The 13,514-nt window shown below is 41.3% G+C and overlaps 1 pseudogene; it reads right to left on the bottom strand.

The window, feature by feature from the left end:
- The window catches only part of LOC102121185 (Y-box-binding protein 1-like), a 34,091-nt pseudogene extending 22,037 nt beyond the window's left edge, over positions 1–12,054 (bottom strand).
- Between the last annotated feature and the right edge of the window lie 1,460 nt (positions 12,055–13,514).

Genomic DNA, 13,514 nt, shown 5'->3' with positions numbered 1-13,514 from the left:
TAGCTTTAGGTAAGAGGGAGGCTGAGGAGTGTGGTCTTTATTCCAAGCAGCTTAGTGCTCTGCTAAAGTTGGAATCTCTATTACTATGCAAGAGACAGGAAATGGATATTGACCTAGGCAACTAGGATCTCTGTCAATGATTCCAGAAAGAAAAAGGCAATTTAAAAATGTAAAGGCAAAGGTGGGAAAACAGACGTGTCCTTCTGTGGTCTGTGTTACATTCCTGGTGGGGGTTTTGTGAAAGAAGGCTTCATTTCATCAGTCATGCTCCTGCCCAAGGCGTCTTCTACAAAGTTAACCTGATCAGATCCAGGATATGATCCTGGTTTCCTATAAGCGAGACTCCCCAGCATGGTATGCAAGGCATTCTGTGCGTGTCCCAGTTCTACCTCCCTAGCTTTAGCAATCGCCACTCTCCTGCACGACAGCCACACCCAGCTCCTTGTCATTTCAAAACATGCTCAGGCCAGTTGTTTCTCTCTGTATATACAGGCAGTTCCTGGTGCCTGGAATGTACTTTCCTCCCCTCTTTGAACCAAAATTCCCCAGCATCGAGTTTGCAAATTGAAATTTTTCTTATCAACTTGTAGGGGTTCTTTTTATAGTTAATAGAATAGGTGTGAATATAGGCTATCAATGTGTGACTCTTTAGCAAACGTTTACAAATACCTTTTCTTTCAGTCTGCCTTTCTTCCAAAATATTTTCCTCATCCAGCTGCTCTTCCTAGAGGCTCTTGGTCTGATTTTCAGGCAGGAAAACGGACTCTAGTGCCTACTCCTTGTGGTTCCAATGGCTTAAAGCATGTACCAACTTTCTAGTTGGCGAGAAAAGGACTAGAGTCACATGGAAAGAATTTCTTCCTTCAGACGATGTGTCCACTGGAAACCTCCTGTCTGAGTCTGATATGGAAGAGGCAAACCTAGAGGAAAGGAAAAGAGAAGATAACCATCAGGATCCCTCAACTGGCTGGTCACTGCAGCCTGCAGCCTGGAATTACCTGCTCAATGCTAGGTTAGGAAGAACTTTGGCATCTGGACTTCCACTTTATCATGGGCCATCTGGCTAGAAAGCAACTGAAAGCAGAGACAGCATCCTTTCTCCATACCTGGGCAGCGTTGGGGATTGTGGCTGTGAAGGCAGAGGCAACCCAGATTAAATGCCTTCTACATGGAAGACCAGCAGGCCATGTGCTGGGCAAATCCTTTCAGCAGTTTATTTATAGAAAGGAACCACATGATAGCTGATCAGAGAATGAAGGTGCTTTTCCAGACATAAGATTTGAGTGTAGAGAGGCCTTAGGAAAACTTGACCTTTGTCAACCTCTGCAACCCCAGAAGCTAGTAGAGGTCTTGTTTCCAGGGACAATTAGCCACAGCACAGCGTGGGGCCCAGGAGGACACTGATTCCTGAGAAACATCAGCCATGTCCAGGCTGAGACTGAGACAACCTGCCCCTTGGCTGGGGACCTCGCTCATGGCAGTTCTCCTGCTAGATAGCCAGTGTGCACGGGGAGGCCCAAGCCCACACAATCATGTTCTTAGCATGCAAATCTCATTTTTTACTTGTGTCAGTGGCGAGGGGTCCAGTCACACTCTTGGAGACTGGAGAAAGCTGGAAGCAAGGAAAGAAAAAGTCAGGGTAAGTGGCCCTGAAAAGCACAGTGTGCTACTTTAGTGAATGGATTGCGTAGGGGGAGGGCAGTGAGGCGAGGCAGCGGCCCAGTTCCTTGCCCAAGTGTATGAATAACAAGCTTCAGACTACAAGGCTGTTCCAGAAAATTTGCCCTGAGGGTGGAAATGTTTTAAGTCTACGTGCTCTGACGTGGGGGCCACTAGCTACTTATGGCTCTTGAGCTCCTGGAACGTGACTATGACAACGAGGAAGTGTATTTTACATTTTACTTAATGTTAATTAATTTAGACTTCAATATAAATAGCTACTATAGTGGCTAGGGGCTGCCATACTGGACTGCAAAGTACCAGAGAACAGGGGACAGGAATTTGGGCTTTAGAGTAAAACAGAGAGTCTTGCCTCCCTCCCTAGCTACGCCTGTGAGCTCAGATAAGCCATTAGACCTCTTTGTGCTTTAGTTTTCTCTTATTTAAAACAGGGCTGATGGTACCAGTCTCTTTGCCCTAGTGCCTGCAGGTAGAGGTGCCCAGTAGTAGATTGGCTCCTATTTACAGACACCTATTCAAATTCCTACGCACTCAACAACCATCATTTAGACAACTCTGTTCCAGTACTGAGAATCCCCAACTGTAGGTCAAGGTATAGCTGCCGGGAACTTTCCAGGTTCTATAGGAAGCCACTGGGGCTGGAGGCAGGAATGAGGAAATGGTTTCTGAGAAACCAGTCTCCTGTTTGGAAGGATCCAGGTTCATGGACTCCTGTATCTCTGATGGTGGAAAAAAGGGTCCCAAGGAGCTTTCCCAGGAAGCAACCATCTTAGGATGCTCAGTTCTGGGCAGACTCCTTTCATGAGATTTGTCTCCAAGACCAAGTTGAGTGCTGCGCAAGAGACTTTGAGAAACTCTAATGAGACCTCACGGGGCAATTGGACCGGGGGAGGTTGGAGAGGGAGGTGTTGGGATCCATGTCCAGTGAGTCTTACTTGAAGGAAAGGGGCCATGATACCATAGGTTGGAGATAGGTTCCTGCTTCCCAGGCCTGTGGCATTGTCCATGAAACAGGAAGGAAAGACTGATCACAGGCACCCAAGGCATCAGTGATGGTACTAGTCCCTGGCTTACAAAGTGAGCTTCCAGGGCAGAAGGCCTGTGCCCACTGGCTGCCAGGGAGGAGGTGGGTACAGAGGAGCCAAAAGCCTGGGAAGATTTCAAGGTTGAATCCAATTTCCTGCCTCTCACTGTGAACTGGAAAGCAAACGCCTAGCCTGGCTTATTCAGGAAAGATACAGAGAGAGGACAAGATTTCACAACTTAGTGTTTTCTCAAATTTCTGAACTCCAGCCTCATTGCCTGTAGGTGACCTTCAGTGTGTCCCCAGGGGCTGGGAGCTGGGTCCCGTGTTAGGCCCCCATGTCTGTGGGAGGCAGTGATGTCACTGGTCTCCTGTTTCCGTATCTTCTCTAATCAGCATGCCTTGCGAGTTTGGTGTTCCCGGGAAGCCACTCCTCTCACGGCACTGCCTGGCAGCCTGCTGTCTCCTCTCGTCCTCATTCCAGGGCGCTCTGATGCTTACATTCCCATGGAGTCCCCAGCCACATATCATACCTCTCATCTCTCCCCTTAGGTCCTCATTCAGGATAATCTTTCATCTGCTATGTTCTCTGCTAAGAATGTCCTTCTTTCCCGAATGCTGTCCCTTTGCTGAAATACATCTCTCTGCTTTTCTGAAAACTTTTTCTACGCTCTGGCCTGAATTCCTCTCTCCTTCCTTGGACTTCTTCAACACTTGTATTTTGACCCTATATCACTCAGGAGGACATTTGGTTCTACATAAGGAAGCACCTCATTAGTCCTGCTGTCATAAAATCCTCCCCGTCCCCACTACCCGTCCACGTCCCCCACCAAATCCAGCCTCACTGAGGGGTGCTGAGAGCCTGCAGATTAGGTGCAGTTTCTTCTCAGGAAAGGGCTTAAAATGTTTCTCCTACATGCTCATGCAGGCTGCCCAGTGAAGCCTCCAGGGTTGATACCGGGGAGCAAGAAAATCAGAGCACCCTCAGGGGGTTGAGGCAGGAGACTGAGAACCCCCTATGTCTTACTAGATCCTCAGTGTGGCCCTCCAGGACATTGAATCCAGCCAATGCCATCAGGATAAAAGCCCAGACAGTGACAACACCTGGCAAAATTGGAGTCATTGCCTGCATTAGTATACCAAAGACATGGGTCAAAAATGGCAATTTCAGCTGCAAGTTTCTTCTTTTCTCTGGCAGCAGTGTACTACCAGGTTCAGTTGTTTCTTGATCCCAATCCTGGGCCTGAAGGGTAAAGCTACGTTGTCAACACAGAGAAGGGTGTCTGTCTGTTTTCATTAATAGGAGAGCATGCGTCTCATTCGTTAAAAAGTTGTTCACATGTAAGACATAGTATAGCCTAGATCAGGGAAAAGGTTCCCCTCTGCTTTATAATTGATTATGACGGGGTGAGGGTGGGAATAATAATTAGAATAACATTCAGGCTTGGGTTCAAATTTCTCCCCTATTATTTCCTAGTTGGGTGAGTGATTCCATGTCTCTGAGCCTCAATGTCCTCATCTGTAAAATGGGAATAATAATGGTAACTACCTTACAGAATGTTGCGAGGATTAAGTGAAATCATGCATTTCAGACACTACTGAGTACAGTTCTTGGGACAGGGTTAAATGCTCAGTAAGTATTAGCTACTATTGATATTATTGGGAGAGCAGTATCAATCATCAGATAAATCTATGGTATTAGAATATAGACACTTATTAGGTTTCAGCAGTAGGTACATGAAATGTACTTGGTTAGAAGGCTGTGTGGTTTTGGCTTTCTTGTGACCACAGAAGTGAAATGAACCAAGGACACCAGTGGAATCTGACCTTAGGGTCTTTGATAAGGACAGATGGCCTGAGTGCCCCTTCTGGTTGCCTGTTTTTGAGTTTCTTCCTTGTGCTAATGACATCATGCAGAGCGAAGCCATGCACAGAGAAGTAAACAGCGGTCAGAGGCTGAGCACCAGGCGGCTCACAGGCCCCACCTGGAGGAAGGGGTTGGGTAGAGTTGGAAGTGGATGGAAGGGGCCAGTGACTGAAATTACCTGAGGAAGAATGTGCGTTCCAGATAAAGGGAAGCCCTGGGCCTGGAGTTTGAAAGCCTCTTAAACAGGTACCTGCCTGTACTTTCTCCTCCAGGCATGGCTGAGACCTGCGAAAATCAGCCTCATTCCCTGGTTCCTCCTGCTTGCCTGTGCTCTGGCGGAAAGAACACTCTTGAGTTGCGAGACGGTAGCAGTTACTGCTCTAGTGGCTCCTGTGAGAGGGCTTAGGTTGCCAGTGACCAGGGCAGTCTGCTGCCTTGTCATGTTCCCTGCCCTTTGCCAGTTCTAAAGAGGGAAAGGAAGCCAACAGTATTATTAGTGCGGCCATTGTTGTTACTGGCACCACCACCACTCTCAGTTGTAACCTGGGCAAGGGCATTGGCTAGATCATAAAACTACCTTCAAGTATTCATATTCGTCTAATTAGATCAAAGAAGAAAAGAGAAGAAAAAAAAACACTAATGAGCAATGAGAGACCGGAATGAACACTGAAGTCCATTTATTCAGAAGCAAAGGTCAGAGAAGGCAATGAGATGTGGTCAAGACAGGAAACTGCCCGGCAGGATACAATACTCCTTGTCTTCCTTGTTTCCTGCCTCCTGGCCTAAGACTATTGTCAATGGGCTACTGCATGGTAGAATTGTCTTATGTAATTCTAGGGACAACCCTATGACCTAGGGGTCATTGTACCTATTTTACAGATAAGGCAAAGGAGGTTCAAAGAGTGTAGGGGATTTGTCTGTGTTGATTTAGCTAGTAAGTGAGAGAGTGGAAGTTGAACTCAGGTCTGTTTGCATCTGAAGTTCTCTAACTGGTAATTTGGATTTCACCTCCCATGGCTCCACTTTCCTTCTCAGTAAAATGGGAGAGTGAAACTGATTTTAAGGCCATGCTTCTAACCCCCAATGACCATAAGTGGCCATCAAGTATTGGAAAATGGGAAAGTATGGGAAAGAACCATTGTCATGAAGCAGCAGCTCTGTGACTGAGTAGTATAATCCATACGAGAGGTCTGTGCCAGAGGCTTGTACTTGGCACCAGCAGTGTTAGGAGGGAGGAGGGAAGTTCTTAGGATGTAGGGATTGGGACATGTAAGACCATTTGGGTCCCAAAGGAAGGACAAGTCTCCTCTATGCCTCTCTACCTGTTTCTCCAGCCATGAATCTTGGGTTCTCACTCCTGTTTCCTCCCTAGGAGAGACTCAGTCCTGTCTAGCTAGCTTTGTGCTACCATACCAGACCCTTAGTTTTTAAAGTTATATCCTCTTTACCCAGGTATTTCTCTTTCCATCCCTCTTTATCACAGCATCAGCATCAGCACCAGGAGGTTCCTAGAAAAGTGGCTGAAGACATGGTCCCCTTGTCCATGTAACCAGGCAGGTCTGGCTTCTCTAAGAATTGTTGGAAATGACCCAAGTACAAAAGTATAAATCAAAGCTCTTCACATGCCTTGAGACCTTCACATTTTCACTGAACTGGCAATATCAGCAGCACTGCTCTATGACCACTATACTGGCATGACTGTTAGGATTTCAAACTATCATCAAAGTCCCAGCAGGAAGGCTTCTCTGACTTCACTGGTGATGCCAAAATATTCTGTGGTCCAGCTCACACTCATATCCAGCTACTATAAGACCCTCCAAAGACAATTCTTCTTCTTCTTCTTCTTTTTTTTTTTATAAAAACCCCCATGGTTCACTTTTGGAAAAAAAACAATTTTATTGAGGTATAATTTGCATATTAAAATGCACCCATTTTATGTGCACATTTGATGACTTTTGATATATTTATATCCTTTAATTTTTCACACAATATAATTGTGAAATAATCGATATTTATGGAACGTTTCTATCATCCTAAAAAGTTCCTTGCGCCCTTATTTAATTTTCCATGCACTTCTGGTCCTGAGCATCCACTGATGTGCTCTCTGTCATAATAGATTTTTCTTTTTTATACTTTCATATCAATGAAGTCGTCGTACATTATGTACTTTTTTGTGTCTGGTTCCTTTCAGAGCAGCATAAGAACGTTGAGATTCATTCATGTCGTTGCATGTAACATAGATTATTTTATTGTTGTTGGTAGTTTCCAATCTTATGGATAAGCTACAATTTGTTTGGTCATTCCCTATTAATGGTCATTTGGATTATTTCCAGTATTGGGTTAGTATGAATAAAGCCACAATACTATGAATATTTGCATACAAGTCTTTGTGTAGACATGTTAGCATTTTCTTGGTAAATACTTAGGAGTGGAAATTGCTGTCTTGCTGTACATGTATGTTTAACTTTATAAGACATTTGGGTTGTGTCAAATAATTCTTCTGCATCTATTGAAAAAATCATATGAGTTATCTTGTTAAGTCTGTTAATATGGTGAATACAGTAGTTGAATGTCAAATGTTAAATATTCAACCACTTGGTCTGTGATATATTATCCTTTTTATACATTGCTGGATTTGATTTGTCAAGATTTTACAGATTTTTGCATTTATATCATGAAGGATATTGATCTCTGTTTTTTATTTCTTGTGATGTATTTGGGTTGGGTATCAGGGTAATGTTGGTCTTATAAAATGATTCGAAAGTGTTTCCTTCTCCTCTATATTCTGTGAGAATTTGTGTAGAATAGGTATTATTTCTCCTTTAAATGTTTTATAGAATTTGTCGGTAAAGGTAACTGGGCATGGAGATTTCTTTGTCAGAAGGTTTTAAATTATAAACTTACGTTTTTAAACAGATATTGGGATACTAAGATTTGCTACTTCTTCCTGAGTCGTTTTTGGTAATTTGTTTCTTTTAAGGCATTTGTCTATTTCATCTAAGTTATTACATTTATAGGCAAAAATTTGTTAATAATATTCTCTTATTATCTTTTTAATCACTGTAAGCTTGACAGTAGCATCCCTCTTTCATTTCTAATATTGGAAATTTGTGCTTCCTTTTTTGTTTCTGATATTGGTAGTTGTATTTTCTCTTTTTAACTTAATCAGTCTAGTGGTGTATCAATTTTATTGATTTTTTTCTAGGAAATTAGTTTTTGCTTTAATAGATTTTTTGCTTGACTGTATTCTATTTTATTGATTTCTGCTTTTGTTTTTATTTTCTTCCTTCTACTTACATTGCATTTAATTTGTTTTTTTTTCCCCCTAGGTTAAGGTGAAATTGTAGACAATTAACTTAGACCTTTCTTATTTTATAATATAAGGAGATAATGCTTTAAATTTCCCTGTAATCATGGCTTTATTTGTATGTACAAATTTTTATATGTTGTGTTTTAATTTTTATTCAGTTCAAAATATTTTACAATTTTCCTTGTAATTTATCTTTTGAGCCATGTTTTCATTAGAAATGTGTTATTTAATTTCCAACTATTTGAATTTTTTTCAGATTTTTTTGTTATTGATTTCTAATTTACCTCCATTGCAATCAGAGAAGGGGCTCTGTAGTATTTAAATCTTCTGACATCTATTGAGACTTGCCTTATGGTTGAACATGTGATATATTTTGGTGAATGTACCATGTGCACTTGAAAAGAATGTATGTTCTGCTGTTGTTGGGTTGAGTATTCTATAAATATCAACTAAGTCAAATTGATTGATAGTATTATTTAGTCTCCTATGTTCTACCTAATTTTGTGGCTACTTGTTTTAACAATTACTGAGGGAGGAATTTTGACATCTCCAGTTATAATTGCCAATTTATCTTTTCTTTTTTGTCAGTTTTTGCTTCATGCAACTTAAAGTGCTGTTATTGGGTGTATGCACAGTTAGTATTGTTATGTCTTCGTTATAATAAGATGTCCCTCGGTATCTCTTTATCCTGAATGTAACCCTTCCTTATGCTCAATATTAACATGATATTGTCTTTCTTATGCTCAATGTTAACATGGCATTTTCTCCATAATTTAAATTTTAACCTACCTGTATCTTTATATTTAAAGTTGCTATTGTCTAGACAATATATAGTTAGCTCTAACATTTTTATCTCACCTGATAATCTCTGTTTTTCTAGACCAAGAATCTTGTAACAGGATTTTTTTCTTTCTTCCTTCCATCCTTTTTACTACTGGCATTATACATTTTACTTCTACATATGTAATAAATCCCACAATATATTATATTTGCTTTAAATAGTCAATCGTTTTAATTAAAAATGAAGAAAAATCTAATTTTATTCATATCATTACTATTTCGAGTGTGCTTAAATTTATTGTGTAGATCTAAGTTTTCATCTGATGTTATTTTCCTTCCCCTGGAAGATGTTCCTTTAAAAATATGTCTTGGCCGGGCACGGTGGCTCATGCCTGTAATCCTAGCACTTTGGGAGGCTGAGGCGGGCAGATCACCTGAGGTCAGGGGTTAAAGATCAGCCTGGCTCATGTGGTGAAACCCCATCTCTACTAAAAATACAAAAATTAGTCAGATGTGGTGGTGTGGGCCTGTAGTCCTAGCTACTTGGGAGGCTGAGGCAGGAGAATCGCTTGAACCCAGGAGGCAGAGGTTGCAGTGAACTGAGATGGCACCACTGCACTCCAGCCTGGACAACAGAGTGAGACTCTGCCTCAAACAAACAAACAAACAAAAACATGTCCTGTGGAACAGTTTAGCTGGTGATGAATTTCCTTATGCTCTGTTTTTTTTCTAAGGAGGTTTTAATTTGGCCACACTTTTGAAAGGTATTTTTACTGGACTTCGAATTCTAGGATTATAGTTGATTTTTCTTTCAGCATTTTAAAGATGGATTCCATTGTTTTCTGGCTGCTTTTATTTCTCATAAAAAGTTACTATCATATCTTTGCTCCCGTCTGTGAAATGTGCTTTTTCCTCCTTTAGCTGGTTTAAAGAGGGTTTTGTTGTTGTTGTCATTTCTTCTTTATTGCTAGTTTTCAACAATTTGATTATGCCTCGATGTGATTTTCTTTAAGTTTTCTCTGTTTGGTGTTTGTTGAGCTTCTTGGATCTGTGTGTTTATAGTTTTCATCAAATTTAGAAGCTATTTGACCACTATTTTCTTAAATATTTTTTCTGCTTATCTCTTGCCCTCCTGCCCCCTCCCCACACCCCATGTGTGACGTTTTTCACCTTTGTAGTTATAACTGGGTGATGCTATGCTTAATACTCTTAATTTGTTTTTCTTTTTATTGACAAGGGAAGCTGGTCAATTACAAAAGGACCCAAAGCTGGTCCTTTTATTGACAAAAGAGCCTTCCTAGGTTTTGGACCTAGGAAGGGTAATACTAAAAATATTTAACAATCATTACAGTATGGGCAAAGAGCAAAAAGAATGGTCACTAGCCTAAAATAATAGGCAAGACTGCATGGGGGATCATTGTGAAAAACAGTCATGGACCAGGTTCTAGGAGGAGAGAGGGGTGGGATATACCACCTGTGATCATCCCTCCTCCAACAGCCAGCCAAGAGTTGTCTTCATTTCCATCCTCAGGAGCGGAAGTGGTGGGTGATAGGGCAACAAGTTCTTTTGGTAAAGAGGAGCTGGCTGTCATTCTTGATTGGCTGGTGAGCTGGGATTTTTTTTCTTTGGTATGAGATATTTGAGTATGATTTCTATGGTTGCACAGTTATACTTTTAAAAATCATTATCAGTTAATAAATTCCAATGCATCCTTGCTGCGTGGACATCCAGAGTTGCTCAGGGGTGTCACAGCTCAGTCACCCATTAATTACTCCTTACCACCTGCCTATAGTTACTTTTCCTTCTGCTCCCTTCCTCCTCTTCACCTCTATGTCATCCCCACTTCCAAATTTGATGAAAATGTATCCAGTGATTTTGTGGGATGTGATAGCATACAGAGAAAAATCTTATTTTCATTTATATAAATTAACTTTTAAAATAATTTAAAAAATTAGAAGTAACTCTGTTGTTTGCAGCTATGTATAATTTGTGAATATCCTTCCTTCCAGTAACAACTTCGTTAAAAATTTGTCTTCTATTTTCTTTAGTTTGAAAAAAAAGTTATCTAAATAACTCCAGATTGTTGTAAGAGAAAACATTAAACTTTACAAGAATATATAACTCAAAACTGCAAATTCCTATAATCATCAGAGATAATTATTCTTACAGTTAGCTTATAATCTTTAATTTTTTAATGCTAACCTTTTTTCTATTGGTTTTTATGAATGGTTAATATAACAAAATTTATTTATAGTTTTCAGGGTGAAAGTCTTCCAAACTTTCCAGAGCTTTCAATGCCTTCTTTAGAAAAGCCTTTTAATTAACATTTTGCTTTTTTTTTTTTCACAAATAAAACATCATTGTTAACCTTTGAAACTGATAGAAATATATACCTTAGGAAGTGAGAATTTCTCACAATCCAGTTCCCCAAAGATAACTGCCTTTAACCCACACCTTACCCACCAAAGACACACTAAAGAGCTTGACATTCTTCTAACACATCACATGCCTTTGAACCTGGCATTATGCTCATGGCATTCCTCCGGTCTGGAATACTCTGCCCAGTGTTGCTCATGTGGTAATTTCCTGCTCATTAAATTCCATCTCAAATGCTACCTCCCCCTTAAACCCTCCTTCAGTTCTTCCAATCACAGTTAGCTGTTTTATTCTTGTGTACATAACTCTCCTCTGTGTACATAACTCTCCTCTGGCGTTCATTGACTTGAAAGGATGGAATCTGAATATGATCCTTCTGTCCCAAAGTCTATACTTTTTATTGTGTGTACTCTGCTGCTTCCATGGAGCTTTTCTATTAGGATTTAGAATGGTTATTTGTGATTCTTGATTTGTCATACTCTTCTTTTTAAAAATTGAGAGATAATTTACTTACCATAAAGTTCTCCTTTCAAAAAGTACATAGTTAATTCTAATTATTATAGCTTTTAAATCCCAATTAGTTTTATGGAAAGAATTATACTTACCTTCATATTTCCAATTCCTAGGACAGAACTTAATATTCACTAGTAAAGCACTCAATAAATGTTTCCTGAATAAAAGTCTAAGTGTTTTACTATACACTCTTAGGTAGTACTTTGCAAACTTATAGTGCATACAAATCACCTGGGCAGTGTGATAAAAATGCAGATTCTGACTAGAAGATGGGACCTGAGATCTAAATTTCTAATGGAGAGGAACTAAAGTGGCTGACTAGATAGAGCCAGGAAAAGGATCTCTCACCGAGAGACCAAACCATTAATAAGACTGGCACACTCCAAGCAGATCTTCAGAAGGAAGGCAGTAAGGGTGGAGAGAGGGAGGAGGCAGATCTTGGGCTGGATGGGCAGGAAACTTGGAATCCTGCATAGGGCTGCCGAGCAGTAGGACTCATGCATGTCCCTTAGCAGCTCCTGGGAAGGGGTGAGTTAAATAGGTGAGGAGTGGCTCACTCTTGCCATAAAATCCTAGAATCCAGAATCCTAGAATTTTAGCTGCAGAAGACCCCACAGCCCTCATGGACATTTGGGCTGATAGGGAGAGCTACTTGGAGAGGTGGCAGGGACAAGACTCTAGCCTGTGCAGTGCCCAGTGGAGTGGTGTGGGAATAGCTGCAGCAAAGCACAGCCAGGGAGGCCTATCCCCCAAGGCTTCCCATGCTCCATTAGGTGGTGTTGGCCTTTGTTGACTATCTGCTGGAAGTGCAGCCTTGGATGCCCAAACACGGCACTTCATGCGAGCTGCTACCATAGCTCCTTCACCAGCAGACCCTGCCTAACCATGGGAGAGCTCGATAGACAGGCCCACTGATGTGCATCCACCTGCAGCCTCCCCCTACTGCTTTGCCAGTGCACACACTTGCCTGCAGCCCCCGCCTAGTGCATTTGCCCTTGTGCATGTGTGCACTCATGGACCTTACTGCCCTTTTGCCACTGGTGCATGTGCATGAACCCTGCTGCTGCCACCCTGTCCCCCACCGGTGTGCACACATGCTGTCTGGCAATACACACATTGCCAGGCAGCGTGTGTGTATATGCCACCAGCCCAATGAAGTGCTTTTGCCAGCACCTCCTGCATTGGCATGCTGTTGCCAGTGGACTGGGAACACCTCTGCGTGAGGAGCCAGAGGACAAAGTCATAGGCCTGGTACCAGACCTCCAGGTTTAGAACATGCAACCCAGGAGTGCTGAGCTGAGACTTGCCCCGCTGATATTATCCAGAAACAAAGCCAGCAACTGAACCCAAACTATAGCACAGTCAAGCTTTCAAGCATATCAAGGAATATAAAAGCAAAAAACCCCATCCAAAGGATAGCAACTACAAAGGTTAAAGAAACATTAGCCTACACAGATGAGAAAGAACAACTGCAAAAACTCTGGCAACTCAAGAAGCCAAGTGTCTCCACTCCAAACAATCACACTAGCTCCCCAGCAATGGTTCTTAACCAGGCTGACATAGCTGAAATGACAGATATATCAATAGAATTCAGGGCCTGGATAGCAATGAAGATCATCAAGATTCAGAAGAAAGTCAAAACCCAATCCAAGGACTCTAATGAATCCAATAAAACAATACAAGAGGTGAAAGGTAAAATAGACATTTTAAGAAAGACCCAATCTGATCTGACAGAGCTGAAAAACTCACTACAAGAATTTCATAATACAATCAGAAGTATTAATAGCAGAATAGACCAAGTCGAGAAAAGAATCTCAGAGCTTGAATACCAGTTCTTTGAATCAACTCAGTCAGATAAAAATAAAGAAAAAAGAATAAAAAAGAATGAGTAAAACCTCTGAGAAATGTGAGATTATATAAAGAGACCAAATCTATGACTCAATGGCATACCTGGAAGAGAGAG

This window comes from Macaca fascicularis, chromosome 15, assembly GCF_037993035.2.
Source record: "Macaca fascicularis isolate 582-1 chromosome 15, T2T-MFA8v1.1".
Classification (NCBI taxonomy): domain Eukaryota; kingdom Metazoa; phylum Chordata; class Mammalia; order Primates; family Cercopithecidae; genus Macaca; species Macaca fascicularis.
This window is presented reverse-complemented; position numbering and strand designations above follow the sequence as displayed.